This window comes from Equus przewalskii, chromosome 9, assembly GCF_037783145.1.
Source record: "Equus przewalskii isolate Varuska chromosome 9, EquPr2, whole genome shotgun sequence".
In the NCBI taxonomy this organism is placed as follows: domain Eukaryota; kingdom Metazoa; phylum Chordata; class Mammalia; order Perissodactyla; family Equidae; genus Equus; species Equus przewalskii.
The window spans coordinates 42017881-42033774 of NC_091839.1; the positions used below are offsets into that span (position 1 = coordinate 42017881).

General features: G+C 42.5%; 1 protein-coding gene across 6 annotated transcripts in view; it reads right to left on the reverse strand.

Moving 5' to 3' along the window:
• BACH2 (BTB domain and CNC homolog 2) overlaps nt 1-15894 on the reverse strand; it is a 330646-nt gene that overhangs the window by 124732 nt on the left and 190020 nt on the right. The window lies entirely within an intron of this gene.

The window sequence follows — 15894 nt, forward strand, 5'->3', positions numbered from 1 at the left end:
CTGATGAATATCTGCTGAAGGGAGTATGTGCCTCAGCATAAACAGCAAAAGAAAAAGGGGACATCTCAGGCCATATTTACTGTGTACAAGGTATTAAGTTATGTATCATGAGCACGTGGGGATAATCCACAGATCTGTGTTACACTGGAAGCAATCTACGCTAGGCCTGGGACCACACCCTACTTGAGGGAGGCATAAGGCAACCAGGAATTATGAGCGAGTTGGCTGCCGGAATGGGTGGTGCCCAGGCTTTGCAGTGACACAGACTGAGACTATCAGCCTGGCTCCAGCTTACTAGCTGTGTGACCTTGGATGAATCACGAACATTGCGGATAATGATATTTACCTTGCAGGCTGGGGTAAGAATTATAGGAAAGGCAGTGTCGTGGATAGCACCACGGTCTGCATGGAATGGGCACTCGTATGATCCACAAGCACAATAAAAGCAACAAGTAATCGGGAGCACGTGAGTGGTATAAACCGAGTGCTGTAATAGTGCAGAGAAAGGAAAATCCCTCTTGGTTGGGACAGTCACTTGGGATTTGAGAGTGAGAAGAGCATTTTCGTAAAAAAAAAAAAAAAAAAAAAAGAGTATGATTGTGACAAGTAAGGGGAGGGGGATGTTGCTCCAGGAAAAGAGTGACATGTGGAAGGAACAGAGATGCAGGCGAAGCCCATCCGCAGATGCGAAGGAATGTAGCTTGGCTGCTTAGAGGTGTGTGGACGGTGGAGGGGCCTGAATGGCAGGGTGAGGAGCTTGGACGTCATTCAGTGAGTAATGAGGTGCTGGCTGAAGGATCCTGAGAAGACAAATGATGTGACTTTGGACAGATTAAACCAAAGGCGGCACGCAGGGTGGCGTGGAAGCAAAAGAGATAAATGCGAAGGCAGGCAGGAGGTAATGCATGCCCGTGCCAGGGGGGACAAGAGCCATGGTGAGGGGGTGCGTGTGTGAGAGGCTGCAGAGGAAGAACTGACCCTCTGGTAAGGAGTGTGGTAGGCAGGGAGAAGGCAGGGCTGAGGTTCACCACGAAACTTGGATGTGGCCTGAGAGGGTGACTCGCTCGTTCACTGAGGCGAACCTCCTCTGCGCGTTGTTTGCTGTGTGCCAGACCCCACTTCAAATGGTGGGTGTGCACAGATGCATGGCCCCTTCTCTAGAGTCCAAGGGCAGTGGGGGCAACAGACATACACCAATCATTCCAATGGAGCATGACAGGAGGTGTGCAGGAGGTATGGGCACAGTGCTGGCACATGGGGGCTTCATCAGAGAAGAACACAAATATTTCTGCATTAATGGAGCTTCCACATTCCAGTGAAGATTGAAGAGACCTGCCAAACCTAGATAACTATAAGGTTAGTGGTTAAATCACTATAGTTTCAGGCTTGAAAGAGTGTCTGGAGGGAGGTTAGGTCAGGGGCGACCTCAAAGGGGAGGTGGCCAGCCAGGTGTGCCAGGTGGATGAGATGGAGAGGGTCCCAGAGAGCAGCAAGAGCACGAAGCTGTGAAACCACAGGGCACATAAAGAAACCTCAAACAGTTTGGTGTGGCCAAAGGGCAGGGGGTGTATGTATGTGCGTGTGCGTGTGTGTGTCGTGTGTGTGTGTGTCTGGCCATGTCTCCTCCTCCCCAGCATAAATCTCTCAGAACCACTGGTCTCCTCTCTCGAACACATGACACAGGTTCCCACCTCTGCCTTCACTTATTAGGTTCTCCATGTGAAGGCCCTTCTTCCTCTCAGCTCTGGTTTTATTTGTTCATTCAGTAAACATGCACTGAACCCAGCAATGTGCTAAGCCCAGGGAACGTAGACCTGAAGATGGAGTGGCAGGAGATGAAACTAGAGAAATGCAGGGCCCAGACACGTGGAGGTTATAAGAGGTTATAGGCTGAGTTAAAGAGTTTAGAATGTATCGGTTGATATTTATGTTTTAGAAAGATCACTGTGGCCTCTTTGTGGACAATAGATGAAGGCGGAGGAAAACGCTGGAGACAAGATGGTCAGCTGGTGCAGGACTGAAGCAGCGGACTGCAGAGGAACGTGGACCAGAGAGGTTTAAAGTAGCACTGACAGGTCTGAAGACTCCTTGGATGTAGAGCATGTCACGGGAAGGATGACTCATGGGCTTCTCTGATGGGTGGATATGGAGGGATTATTCTCGAGAGAGGGGAGGGGAGGGTGAAATCATGAGTTCCAATCTGGATAGACTGAATATGAAATCCCCAAGGAACATCCAGTAGGCAGTTTGGTATAAATCACTGGCAAGAATTCGGGCCTGGAGGTAGAATACAGTCAAGTCCTCAGCACTTATGTGGTAGCTGAAATCCAGGTAGCCATGGAACACCAACCTTTAAGAGGGAAGAGAGAGGAAGACGAACTGCAAAAGAAGTGGACCAGGAAGAACGCAACCAGGAAGAAACAATCTCAGGCCGGCAATATCTGACCTTACGTGGCAACTGGCTTTGACCTGGAAACACGATGCGTACTTTTCTCCTCTATGCAACCATTAGCATGGATTGTATCTTGGAGTTTATCATGAGCCTCTATCACCCAGGAAACCTGGCAAGTTGGGATGAAGGTTAGTAAAACAAAAGGATAGGACAAAGTGACAAAAACTGATTGTTCATTGACACTTCTTGATTCAAGGTGATAAGAACGCTTAAATAAAAGAAAAATTCGTTGCACATCTTTATCATTGCTTTTCCACACTCTATAATAATTGTCGGCTTCATGCGTTTGTCTTTCTCATTAGACTATGGGGTTGCTGGGGCAAAGACTATCCTGTACTCATCATTCTAGACCCCAGAATCCACAATAGGACTCAATACTTTCATTCATTCAACAAGTATTTATTAAGCACCTACTACATGGCAAGAATATCTTTAGGCCCTCGGGATACAACAGAGAATTTAACAAGATTTCTGGAGCTAATGGAGATTATAAATTCTATTAAAGAAGGTGGGAATCTAGCAAATCTCGCAGTAAGTATAATGTTAGTGGCTAAATCACTGTACCAAATAGGTTCCTGGGTAAAAGGGGTTCTGTCACCTAATTAAGCCCGACAAAAGGGAACCCAGCTACACACAGACATGGGCACTCCAGCCACTTTTCCTGGTGCAGGGAGAGTTTCTTGAAATCTCCCTGCATTCGGTTTGTACTTCAAGCGTAAAGAAAATCACTTTCCTTATTCTATGTTCTAGAACTCTTCCTGAAGTCAGCACTTATTTGTTTTCTTCCCCAGAGTTAAAAAAAAAAATACTTAGTCTGAAAGAGTCCCAAATACCATTTATGTATAGAATCAGGTTGATGAGTTTTAAAAAAATGAGGGTATTAATTTTGAGACTGAAATTGAGCATGACATGGTATAGAACATACTCACTCAAGCAACCATTCACTAAGAGCTACTATTTGTAAGCTCACGTCAGGCATCACCAAATATAGTAGTGTTAACCAGAAGGTCCTTGTCCTCAAGGATCCTGTGATATGATAAAAGGGATAAAAACAATATAAGATATATGGTAAGATGATACTAGGATTCTCAAGGGTGTCTTGCTTTGTCTTTTCTCCTTACCTTACTTAAAAGGTTAGTTACTTCCACCAGATATGCCCTCACTCCCAGCTCTACCTATCACATAAGTTGGCACCTGTCACTTCCTACCTAAGTTGGCTATTTGTGTATGTCTTACAACCTCTGCTAGGCTGCGAACTCTGAAGGAGGGGCCTGAGCTTTACATAACCCCACACGGGCAGGGTGGTGGGCACAAAGTGAAGTGGAAACCCACAGGAGTGGCAGTTTAAAGCTCAAATATCTTTGCATTGGCTTATGAAAAAATATCACATGTATATCTGTGAACAAGACAAAGGTCCAGAGAATTTTCCAGAAAAAAGGAGATTATTTCTCTTTTAGGAGGTTGCAAGTTTCTTTTAAATGGAACTTAGCAGTTGACTAAATCACAGACAGCAAATGACCTCAAGTGTTATGCTAAGATTTTAGAAACACATAAATGTACTGTGAAAAATGAAGCTGACATCTTTATATTTCATAATAAAATTCCTCACATACTTAGCACCTTCGTTTCCAAAGTGCTTTTGTATAAATCTCTTCTCACTGGATTGTCAGGATGACCCAGGGGTGCATACACAAGGCAGGCACTTCTCCTCCCACCAGTGCCATGAAGACCTGAGGTCCAGGGAGACGAGTGAATCAATTGGCTGCTGCTGAGTCACAGGCTGACCCAACAATTGAGAGCAATGCTCTTCCCACTAGGTCAACGGCCCCAAAGAAACACAATGATCAGCAAGAGACAGGGAGAAATAGATTGTTCTCTTACTTTCCTTGGAAGGGAAAGAATTTAGTCTTCTGACTTAAAAATCAGAAATGACTTGAGGGGTAAAGTTGCATTCTTCTGCTAAATGAAAAGCAACACATCTTTGTGGGAGGAAAATCAGGAGAAATGTGTATTCTAGGAGATGCACCCGAAGAATGTGTGGCCTCCATGTGACTTCAACACAGACGAGGATAATTAGCATCACTTCCCTGTAAACTATTTAAATTTCCATATGTAGCGATGCTTCCCTGGATTCTCATTGCAATCATTACATTGCATTGAGGGCATGGACCAATTTACACCTTTGGCACTATATGGAATACAATTTCCTTTCTTCTTTTACTATTTTTCTTCCTTCCTTCTCTCCCTCCTTCTGTCTCGCAGCTTTTACTGCCACTCCTGCATTTACTGAATTAGACTCTGTGAGGACTGCGGGGAATACAGAAATACAGATGAAACGAGCCACTGTTCCAGCTGCTCAAATAGCAGAGCAGACAGGAGAAAGGCTGAGGGCAGGGATCCTATCACACACCTAGTGTCTGCCCAGAGCCTTACACTGGGTCTTAGACAAGTACTTGTTCCTGAATATTTAGTGGATGGATGGATGGATGGATGGACAGGTGGATGAGATGTATAAATCTGGATGGCAGTGTTCCAATTTCTGACTCAGGAAAATGGCTGAAACATCTCCTCCCCTGCCCATTGCCGTTCTGTTTCAGCAACCCCCTTTTCCTGGGAGAGGATGGGAGCAAGAGGATAAAACTGGCATTCTGGGGCTCTTTATTTAGCAATTTGCTCTGTCTGAGTTAATATATGGGTTAGGTTCCCTGTGAACGACACTCTCCAAACTCCAGCAACGTCATAAAGACACTCAGCTGCTGTGTGTCTGGCAAATTAATGACTACAAGCCCAAGGGATGGGAGAAAGGGAAAACGTGAATATTAAAAGAAAAAGAACTTGAAGCAGATTCACAAGAAATAAAAAAAGGCCTCCTCCCCAAAAGCTACATAAAACCTCGTTTTGAGCAAAAAAATTACTGAAAATAATATTTTAAACTTTGTGCTCATGAGTACAATTCTATCCAGAATGCAGAAAAGAAGGTGGAAGAGGGAAATAAGCTGGTGAAAAAGAAGAAAAGAGTATTAAGAAGAGAAGGAAGCACAGGAGGAAGGAAGAGGAAGGAAGAAGAAAAAAGAAAAGGCAGGGAAGGCGGTACCCTGCTGAGACGACAGGGAGACAAAAGAGGGGCATGAGTATGAGGTCATGTCTGGGGGCAGGTAAAAGAGGGCCTTTCAAGCACCTGACCAGCAGAGGCAGGTGAGAGAGGATGCCCTTCTATGTGTCTCCCCAGCCCTAGAGGGTGAAATGAAGCTGTCAATCACGAACACATACTCTGGGGCAGGCACTGTGCTGGGTGTTTTTACATGTGATACTTTAGTTAGTTATCAAGCTCATAGCAACCTTGCAAGGAAGGCAATTATGTCCATTGTCCTGGTGACAACAGTGAGTTCAGAGGTCAACAGTGGTAGAACTGGGGCTCTGGACAAGTACCCACTTACGGGCAGCGCATTGCTGTCCATAAAAAAACTCCTTTACCTTGCGTAAGCCTCAAGGCAACTCTCTGAAGTGAATAATCTTACTTCCGTTTTGTATGGCAAGAAATGTAGGCTTCAAGACTTCAAGGGAGCCACTCACAGTCACACAGCTACCAAGAGGCTAGAATGGATGTGAACCGGGACACGCTCCAGGGCTCTTTCTGTTCACTGTACAGACTCCTTAAGGAAGTAGCCAGCTCCCTTCCCCCCAATGTCAGCCTATAACTTGTGGGCAGATGAGGGCTGAGTACCAGACCAACCAGGTACGGCACAGAGGTTGGGGCTGATGTCCCATGGTCATCTTGACTGTGACTCTGCACTGAATGGGGACTCTGAGCCTTAAAAACAATGGTAGGGTTATCTGGTTTGTGCTCCCACACAATGTGGCGATCTTGTCTATAACAACTCCCAAAGATGGCCCTAAAAGATAATCACTCTAGTAATGGGGGGTTGCTTGTTACCAAATGGGGCCACTGGTTCCACTGTGGGCTAGCTCCAGCTGTAAGAAAATCTTTGTTCTGAGCCCAAATCTCTTTGTCTATAACTTGTACATTTTGGTTCTGCTTTTTCTAGAATATCAAAGACTTCGATAAATCTAAATACCTCTATTGTACCTCCCCTTCTTTTTCTCTTCTCCAGGTTAACCTTCCTCAGTTCCTCCAACAACTGGGTATAAGATGCACGCTTTGATCTCCATTCCTGATCTCTGTTCATGAAGGACTCAAGTTTGTCTATTCCTATTGTCAAATGCACTGTCAAAACATGATTATACTACTCTTAATGTGCTAAGTAGTGAGGAGTCCAATGAAATCACTACTACTCTCTCTGGGCATGAGACCTCTATTGTCACAATTAGGATAACGTAGTTTTTCAGCAACTACTTTGTGGCGGAGGAAGAGAGATCCACCAGCTCTTGCAGGCCAGCATGATAAGGGCTATGGAGGAGGAGAGCACTGTGCTATGGGATCACAGAGGAGGGGCAGCCAATTCAGCCTGAAAGCAGCAAAGAAAGCTTCTTGGAAGAGATGATGCTTGAACAACTCAACGTAAGAGTTAATCAAGTGGAGAGAGTGGAAGAGCTTTCCAGGCAGATGGCAAAGAGGAGCTGGTGTGAGAGAAGAAGGCAGCACCCTGTCCGTGCCCCCGCCCATTTTTCCTCTTCAATTCCTTTCTTCAGTTTTTCTCTGGCTTTGCTCCCCTTTCTGATGTCCTTTTCTGTCAAGGCCTGGGATATACTATGTTCTCCTTTTTTGTTTTTATTGCAGTAACATTGTATTATAACATATAGCTTTCAAATGTACATTGTAATATATTTCAAATTCTGTGTAGATTACATCATGTTCACCACCCAACGTTCTCCTGTTTTAAGAAGTATCCATTGTATGGAGTTGAAAGTTCTTCACAGAACATCTGTTTCCTGCAAGTACTGAGTATTAAATAGCCAAAGCACCAGCAGTGCTCCTGTTCTAAGTATTTGAGCCCACTCTTCTTTTCAGAGACCGTACCTCCACCTCAGCGGACTGTTTGATTAAGGTAGAAAAGCAAATGGCACCCCAAGTATAAGAAGGCAGTCAAGGGTCCTTCAGAGCCAGGAGCTGGACCACGGTGCTTGGGCAGAACTGCAGTAGGGTCAGAGGTCTTCACCCCTTTATCAACTGACCTGTGTTTCTTCCAATGCCTCTAGCCAGTAGTGTTTGAAATTAGGCATTTCAGGATCTGCAAATTCTTGTTTCTCAGGTTATTATTCACAAACTCTTACTGAGGCTGTTTCCTCAGCTGGAGAGCAGACAGGCTCTCAGGGAGCCTCACCTGTGCAGGGGAGTCAGCGGGACTCACCACGTGGTGGCTCACACACCTGTTACTTACTTTCACTGGTCCTCCTCTGCCTTCAGCCTCTCGGTCAGCCCACCCCCTCCTCTAAGAGGTGTAATGACTCAAGGCCTCCCTTCAATCTCTTGACAGGTGAGCCCAGAGAAACCCCTTTCAAGACTCCTGCTATCAAAGGATAGAAGAGAGAACAGAACCTTCAGTAAAGAACCCTAAACATCCCACCAGAAAGTCCCAAACAACCCTGAAAAGTGAGAATAAAACTACCAAAAGCTGACAGAGGGTAACAAGCATATTTCCAACCCACATTTGTCCTTCTAAAAAAAGCCAACCAACTACTGAAAAAACCCCTGAAATGTATGAAATCTAACATCGTTAACATATTTCCTGTCCTCACATAGCTTATAAAAAATGTTTCTTAGCTTTTCCCTGGCTCATTTACAATGACGAGAAGGAGCAAAAAGGAAATGCAACAGATGGGAGTAGCATCCTCTATCGCGGTAATTTATCTTCACTTGAGGGGGCTTGGGCCAAATTTCAAACATTTTTCAGATGTACCAAGAGCTTGTTCCTGCTCAAGAACAATGAAGATGAGGCTTCTTAAAAAAGCGGCAGGTTATAAGGCATGTTTAGTACTATCTATTTTTGTTTCTAAAAGAGATCACCTCAGCGTCCCTTCAACCCTCCCCAAACTGACTCCACGAGGATCTAATCTGGTCTTGATTTAGAGCTGACAGGTGGTACATGCATAATTAAAGATGACCTAACACAGAATGCTCTCATTCCTGGCATATTATCAGACACTTAAGCAAAGCAATTATCAGTAGGCAATCTTTTCTGTCAACAGAGATAAAGATGAAACATTTCTTCAATTAAGAGGATCCTGCGAGGATGCTGTATATATATCCATTTGCAAATACTTGGAAATCTTTAGAGTTTAATACTAAGTCAGCTCAATTGGAGCACCTTTGGCCAGTTAAATCCTGTTTGTCCCCTTACTTTTCCCAGAAGGTCACATTTTAAACATTAGAATCACCAAAATAGGAAGAACTTGGGGGCAGTGTCAGAGATCCTGATCCAAGCTGACAAGGAAATTTCTGCATTTTTCTGCCATAGCCCTGCTGGGGTTTGCAAATATACCACACCTTCCTTAAAGGCTCAAAGCAAAAAAGGGTAAGGTTCAAATAAAAGTAAATTCAATTAAAATTTTCCTTTAAAGCAGGATTATTCCTTCCCTATGCTTCACCAATGTCAGAGGATTTAGAGAATGATTATCGAACCTTAAAATCTCATCTTGAATCTAAGTGATTTAAAGGATTTTTTTTTTCATTTTAAAGAAATAAATATTATTCAAAGGAAGAAGGGTCTTGAGAAAATGATGGATTTCCCTTTTCAGGCAAAGGAGGGAAGAGGTACTGCATTTTCTAATAGAGTCCTGTATTTTTTGTAAATTATAGTGCATGTATAAATGAATGCATTTTAGCTTTCTTTAGACAGAAATTGCTTTAATGTTATAGCAAGACAAGTGATTTTCTTTTCTTTTTTTTTAAAGGGTGGTTTCTATGTTAATGGGCTTTTTGAAGCCCATGTAAAAACTGCCTTCCATGAGACAGAGAACTTCACAACGTTTGTGGTGCTTATTTTGCCACATTTCACAAGAGGCCTTATTGTTTAAATTCTTATATCCTTATGTCATATGTGAACAAACGACCTTATTGTTCATTTGAACATGTCTTTTATAGGATCTCTGGTGGTAGAGCTGGTGTTGTTATTTGCATTTTTTCCTTCATCAAGTCAGAACAAAAGTCTCTTTTTCTGCAGCACTGGGACTCAGGGGAACATGGCAGTGTGTGGCAGCAGTTGTCAGTTGGAAACACCATAATGATAATGTAAGTGAAGTGCTAATATTAATGGGTTGACTTCTGACAAGTAAATCAAGGTCTATAGCAAAGTTTCTTCTACACAGCAGACTTTAAGCTAATGTAGAATAGAGCGCTTAATGGGACAATTAAGACTCATCCAGTAAACTATTAAAGAGGGGGACCTCATGGGCAGCAGGACCCAATTCCTTCCAGGATGTTTTTTACTTTGACGATGCTCCATTCAGAATATTAGGGGGAAAAATACCAGTAGTCTTTGGGGAAAACATAATCAGGTGGAGAGGTGATGGTGATGGCGGGATCATTAATGGGAGATTCAGCAGGACTCAAAGCTCAAGTTCATTATATTTCTCAGAACTAAGAATAGCTTCTGAATGAGTACTCACAATTCTCCACAGACCTATTTCTCCAAAGGAGCTCCCCCTTTCTCCCTTTCCAATTTTAATGTAAGAAAAAGAAGAGATTATAGTCAGACATGGGGAGGTAGGCAGGAACAAAGGAACCTCTACAGAATAGAGAATCTAAACCAGCTCCATTTAAGGTGCTGTTAAATTCCTTCCATCAGGATTCAATTCACAAAAACTGATAGCATGATGCATCGAAAGGCCAAGACAAGGAAATGTGTCACATGTGTACCATTGTGGCAAACAACAAAGCACGTTTGATTTCCTAATCGATGTCATAGATGGAAAGAAAATATCAGATATAAGGCACAGGGGCTGGCCCAGTGGCGCAGTGGTTACATGGCACTGCTTGACACGCCATGCTGTGGTAGCCACCCCACATGTAAAGTAGAGGAAGATGGGCACAGATCTTAGCTCAGGGCCAGGCTTCCTCAGCAAAAGGAGGAGGATTGGCAGCAGTTAGCTCAGGGCTGATCTTCCTCAAAAAAAAAAAAAAAAGATATAAGATACATACTACCATCAAAATGAACATAATGAGAAAGGAAACAACTTCAGTGAGTTTATTTAAGGAGAGACTCTCATTTCCCATACAGCTAAGAATCCCTGACTTTTTGTACAGTTTTAGTAAATAAAGCAAAGTATAAGCACAGCCTCAGTATGCTGAGGACGGCACGTGACACTAAGACGTTTTACAATCATGACTTTTACACTTAGTTATTATTTTAGAATCATCAACTAACACTTTTAAGGTGATGGTACCTTATATAAAACAAAAATATCAACCATCTTATTGTTAACCAAGGTTTCTCCCATCCACCCTCAAAACTAGTTTTCCAAGTATCTTGATTTTATTAAGGTTCATGTTTGATGAATAAAATAAGACTGTAGGGCCGGCCCCGTGGCCGAGTGGTTAAGTTCTCGCACTCAGCTGCGGCAGCTCATGGTTTCACTGGTTCGGATCCTGGGTGAGGACACGGCGCCGCTCATCAGGCCACAGTGAGGCAGCGTCCCACATGCCACAACTGGTAGGACCTGCAACTAAGATATACAACTATGTACGGGGGCGGGGGGGGGGGGGATTTGGGGAGATAAAGCAGAAAAAAACAAAAGAAGAAGATTGGCAACAGTTGTTAGCTCAGGTGCCAATCTTTAAAAAAAAAAAAGACTGTAACTATGGCTACAAAATAAAGACTATGTGGATACAGCATTATCTTGGAAAGAATACAAATCAAATCCAAGATATTATTCTCACTGCCATCTATTTGTGTCCTCTGTTTCAGAAAGGTTGCTTAAGATCTGCCATTAGGAAGCCTTATGGAGACATTCCACAGAATACTATGTGTTCTAAGCACGTGTTAACAGATGATCAGAGATGCTGATGAGGTTTATTTCACTAAGGACAGAGTACAACACATATTTAAGAAAGTCAGAATGGATGTTGTTTCAAATCTCTGTCCATTCAGGAGAGGACACTGTAAGTCAAACTGGACAAGGCAGCACAATGGATGCTCTTATTTTCTTCTCCTAATACCTTCCCAGAGATGGAATGAGAGATCAACCAAAAATGGGTGGCCTCCCTTCACTGCAAGTGAAAAAATAGTTTTCTCTACAACTTGCACTCTAGGAATCAACCATTCTTCATGCTGAGTTCTTTCACAGAATGAAATGCTTTGCACCAGTACAATTTGTTTCCCTTCGGGATGGAAGGTGATGAGAGGAAACAAGTATTAGGAGAGGATTAAAGAAACCTATGTTCTTATTAAGGTGGGTTTGAAGAGAAACAATGTTACTGAGAGAATGATGATTACATCCTAATAATTATGTTGGATCCTCACAAAATGATAATAAAATAAAGGCAAGCTTATATTGAACATCTAATATCACCCAGCTACAAATAACAAGAAAGAGAATCCAACAATAACTAGTTTATACAAATCAACTTACATTTATTCCTTTGTGGTCAATTGTAACCTATACCCCAAGCAGACACAATGTGCTCTCAACATGTACACATTTGTAACTTCTGTAAACTAATTAACAAAGGAGAATACAAAATAGCCAGGTATAATGGAAACCAGTGCCTTCCATCCCTGCAGCCAGTTGTACTGTAATATCTTCTGCTTGGTGCTGACAGCATTCTCTTCCCTCCTCTCATTCCGACACAATGCCTTCGGGTCTGTCTAAGTAATGTAATTTACTGGAGTGGAATTCCCTCGGTACCCTGTGCAGCACTTGGTGACAGTATCATTTATACTCCACAGTGTCGTGGCCTGACACTGATACATCGGCCTTCATCCCTCATTCAGAGCAGAGCGTGCAATTTCACCTTCCGCTCTGCCCTTCTGTGGTGTGCGTGTACAAATTTACTCCATTCAGTCCTAATTACAAACCTTGCTTGAAATGCTCTCATTAGATTTATATTGCTCACTCCAAATGTCAATCGTATCGAAAATTCCGATTTTCCTGAGGATTCATCCATTAGCAATAAACTCTAAAGCATTCTATGACTGAGTGCATTAAACCAGCAATGCGGATGTGCACTTAAAATACATCATTAGAGTAAATCTCCATTGCAAATGCTTTATATCATTCAACCAAAGGACTAATGAGACAGCCCAGCCAGTACCCTCAAATTGCACATGAAGGATAGGTTAAAACTGGCTGTTATGTAGGAAGAAGCACATGGTATTTCAACGGGATGGATTTCAGAATCTCTGTCATAACTGATGAAGGTGTGGGAGGGAGTCACAGCTAGACCTAATTTATCACCTTCTTTTGCCTATGACTGTTACAGAGACTTGGGTTTGCGGCAAAGCGCAATAAGGCAGGCAAAGATAATAGGGAGTGTCTGTTTTCATGGGGGGGCACTGAAGCTGCATCTGCAATGCCAGGAACTTTGTTAGTCAGCTCCAAGGATTTGCTCTGCCTGAAAAGCATTCTTCCATTTTGCTCAACAGAAAAAAATGGAAAAAGCAGCACTGTCTGGATACACTGAAAGAACCTGGGTACCCTTCTAATAAAAGACAGAGCTTACTGGCAGAGCTGATGTGAGACACGTCTCCACCCCAGAGTGATGGGTCCTAACACTAAAAACCCAAAAAAGCTGCTGCTGATGTTAACGTACAAATGACAAGTCAGAAGTTGTATCTGTGACTGAGACAGTAGGACAGACCATGCAAAGGAAAATTTGGAGAGAGTTTTAAAAACTAGCAAAATACATCAATGGATAAAACCAAGCCATCACTGTTTTATACCTGCACCATGTTTTAATTCCCCAGCTTACTGGTCTCATCTATCACTTCTTGTCAGGTCCCAGGTGAGGCAAAGTTACGGTGCAGGCATAATTTCTTTTTTAATTTGATAAATGAAGAAACTGCATCCCAGGGAGGTCATGGAGGAGGCTGAAGGAAGAGTCTGAAGTGAACTCTTGGCATCTAATTCTAAAGGTTAACCAAAAAAGTTAAGTGATGCCTACAAATATGACCTTATTATGAAACATACATTTTTTTTTTTTAATGGAGAACTTCGGTGGGCAGAAAAAGACTCCTAGATAGGCAGGTATCCATTACATTAAACAGAAAATAATTTGCAAAATATAATAAAATGTAAAAGAAGCAACGACAATTGTTTTCTGCCTACCAGCACCTGGTCATCTATAGGACTGATCAGTAACCAGAATGATAACAGATGAAATATTTTCTGTAGGGAATTATGCCACCACGGAAGCTAACTGCTCCTAAAGTTCTGTGCATTCCCACCTGAAACATTTAAAACCTTACTTGATGCAACATTAGTGCTCTCTTTCATAATGCACATCAGCAGGTACTACAATTAACATGCACAGATGTTAGAACTGAAATATTCATGTTTAAATAAAAAAGATAGTGAGAAGGCAAAAACAACTGAATATGCTCAACACAGTGCTAATCTTAATAGGAAAGAGAGGCTTACCTTGTGCTAATTTAATTGCAAAATTAAAAAAAATGATCTCCCAGATGGCATCAGTAACCTATGAAGACACAAACTACTCTGTAAATCACCTGTGGCCTTCAGATTGAGACACAGAACAAGAGGCTGATCTTGTGTCCATGTAGTTCCAAAATTTGTACTCCAATTATAGAGGGGAAGCCCCAAAATGCCCTGAAATTCTCCAACACATTCTTATGATGCAATGGCACGAATAAGAAAAACAACACCATCATTTTACTGAGGGCTGGCTTTGAGCTTCATATATGTTATCTCATTTAATCCTTACAACCACACTATGAGATAGGTACTATGCCTGTTCCAGTCTTCAAATAAAGACATGCAAGCCCAGGAAAGGTTAAATAAACAGATTAAGGTCAACAGGTAGCTAAGCTAAGAGTTGATGCTGAGTCCTCTTTCTTCCAAAGCTCTCGTCTCACTTTAACCACCATGCCTTGATGCAGCTGGAGACGTCAAATAGGAACGTGATTTGCAGTCTTCAATTTCCAGAGGCTTCTGGAATGACTGTCCTCTTGACTCAACTTATTTCACAAATTACATCAAACTGAAAAGCTCTGAACACTTGTAGACATCCTCATTCTTTGGAAATGCCACAGCCACTTAGCCAGAGGAACGGGGACAGCACCATCACCAGGATCACGAAGGTACAAATTTCCCTGTGAACGCTGACGCCACCTCTCTTTGGTGTTTCTTCTAGCCACAAACCGAGACATTATCACTGACTGTGGTTGCAGTAGACTCAGCAATGAAATGAAGGGGAGTTTTTACTTGGGTAACTGCCCCTCCAGCATCTGGGTCCGTGGAGGGTATTCCAGGACACACATGTGCTCAGCCCTGTCTCCCCTTCCTTACCACCTGGTCGGCACACAAACAAGAGTTTTCTATCTTTCAGAAACACCACTAAGAAATCCTTTCCTTGCTGTTCTATGAATCTATAAGAAACAACTTTCTAACAATGAGCCAAGAAGATGGATGTTGTAAAAACAGCATTTCAAACAAGACAATTACTTTTTCAAAAAAAGATTCAAGGATTTTTATCACTTCTTCTTTCAACCTCCCATAGACACAATTTGTTTATATATGAGTTGTGTCTTTCTTCCTTCAAAATGGGAAAATGCTGATAAACTATCACATGTAGACAAACAGCGCAAAAACCTGGCTGCCTTTTGCTACTCAAACAGAGGCACATTTATTTCCCAACGCACCACTTACCAGACAGATGCAAAGATGTGGGCAAGCCAGTCATCAGAATTAACAGAGTGATTGTGCTTGCACTACATATTCTGATTTGTATGAATCTTATTTTTAACCATGCACAAAGGGCAATAAATGGAAAATCTTATTCTAACCGCTACTTTTTCTGGGCCACCCACACTGCTCCACCTACCGCACAACTTCACAAATATAAAAAACCCAACCCAGGCTTCGTCCTAACAAGGGATGCAAAGTGGCTAAAATGTGTGACATTTTTTCCAGTTACTGTTTGTACTTTCATTCTTTTTCTATATCAGGACTTTCAGGGAAAACAACATTGATTTATGTATGGGCATTTTCAAAGACTCCACGTTGGTATGTCATGCGGCGCACAGGCAAGCACAATCCGCGAGGCGCTGGCACCACCCTGCCGTGAGATGCACGTCAACCAACTTTCAGCAAAGAAATGCACCCAAAACGTTTCTGTAAAGTCAGGAAGATGATACCCACAACATTTTGTTTTGAGACAATGACTGTGTTTTAAAAATTCTTCAAATGAACAAAAGTCGTATCAGAAACATAAACATTTCAAAAACAGAGCAGGCTGTCAAGAATGATTTTGCCAAAGTCAGGTCGAGATCGCTTGACCTAAATCTGCTGTTAGTTCACTGTGCAAT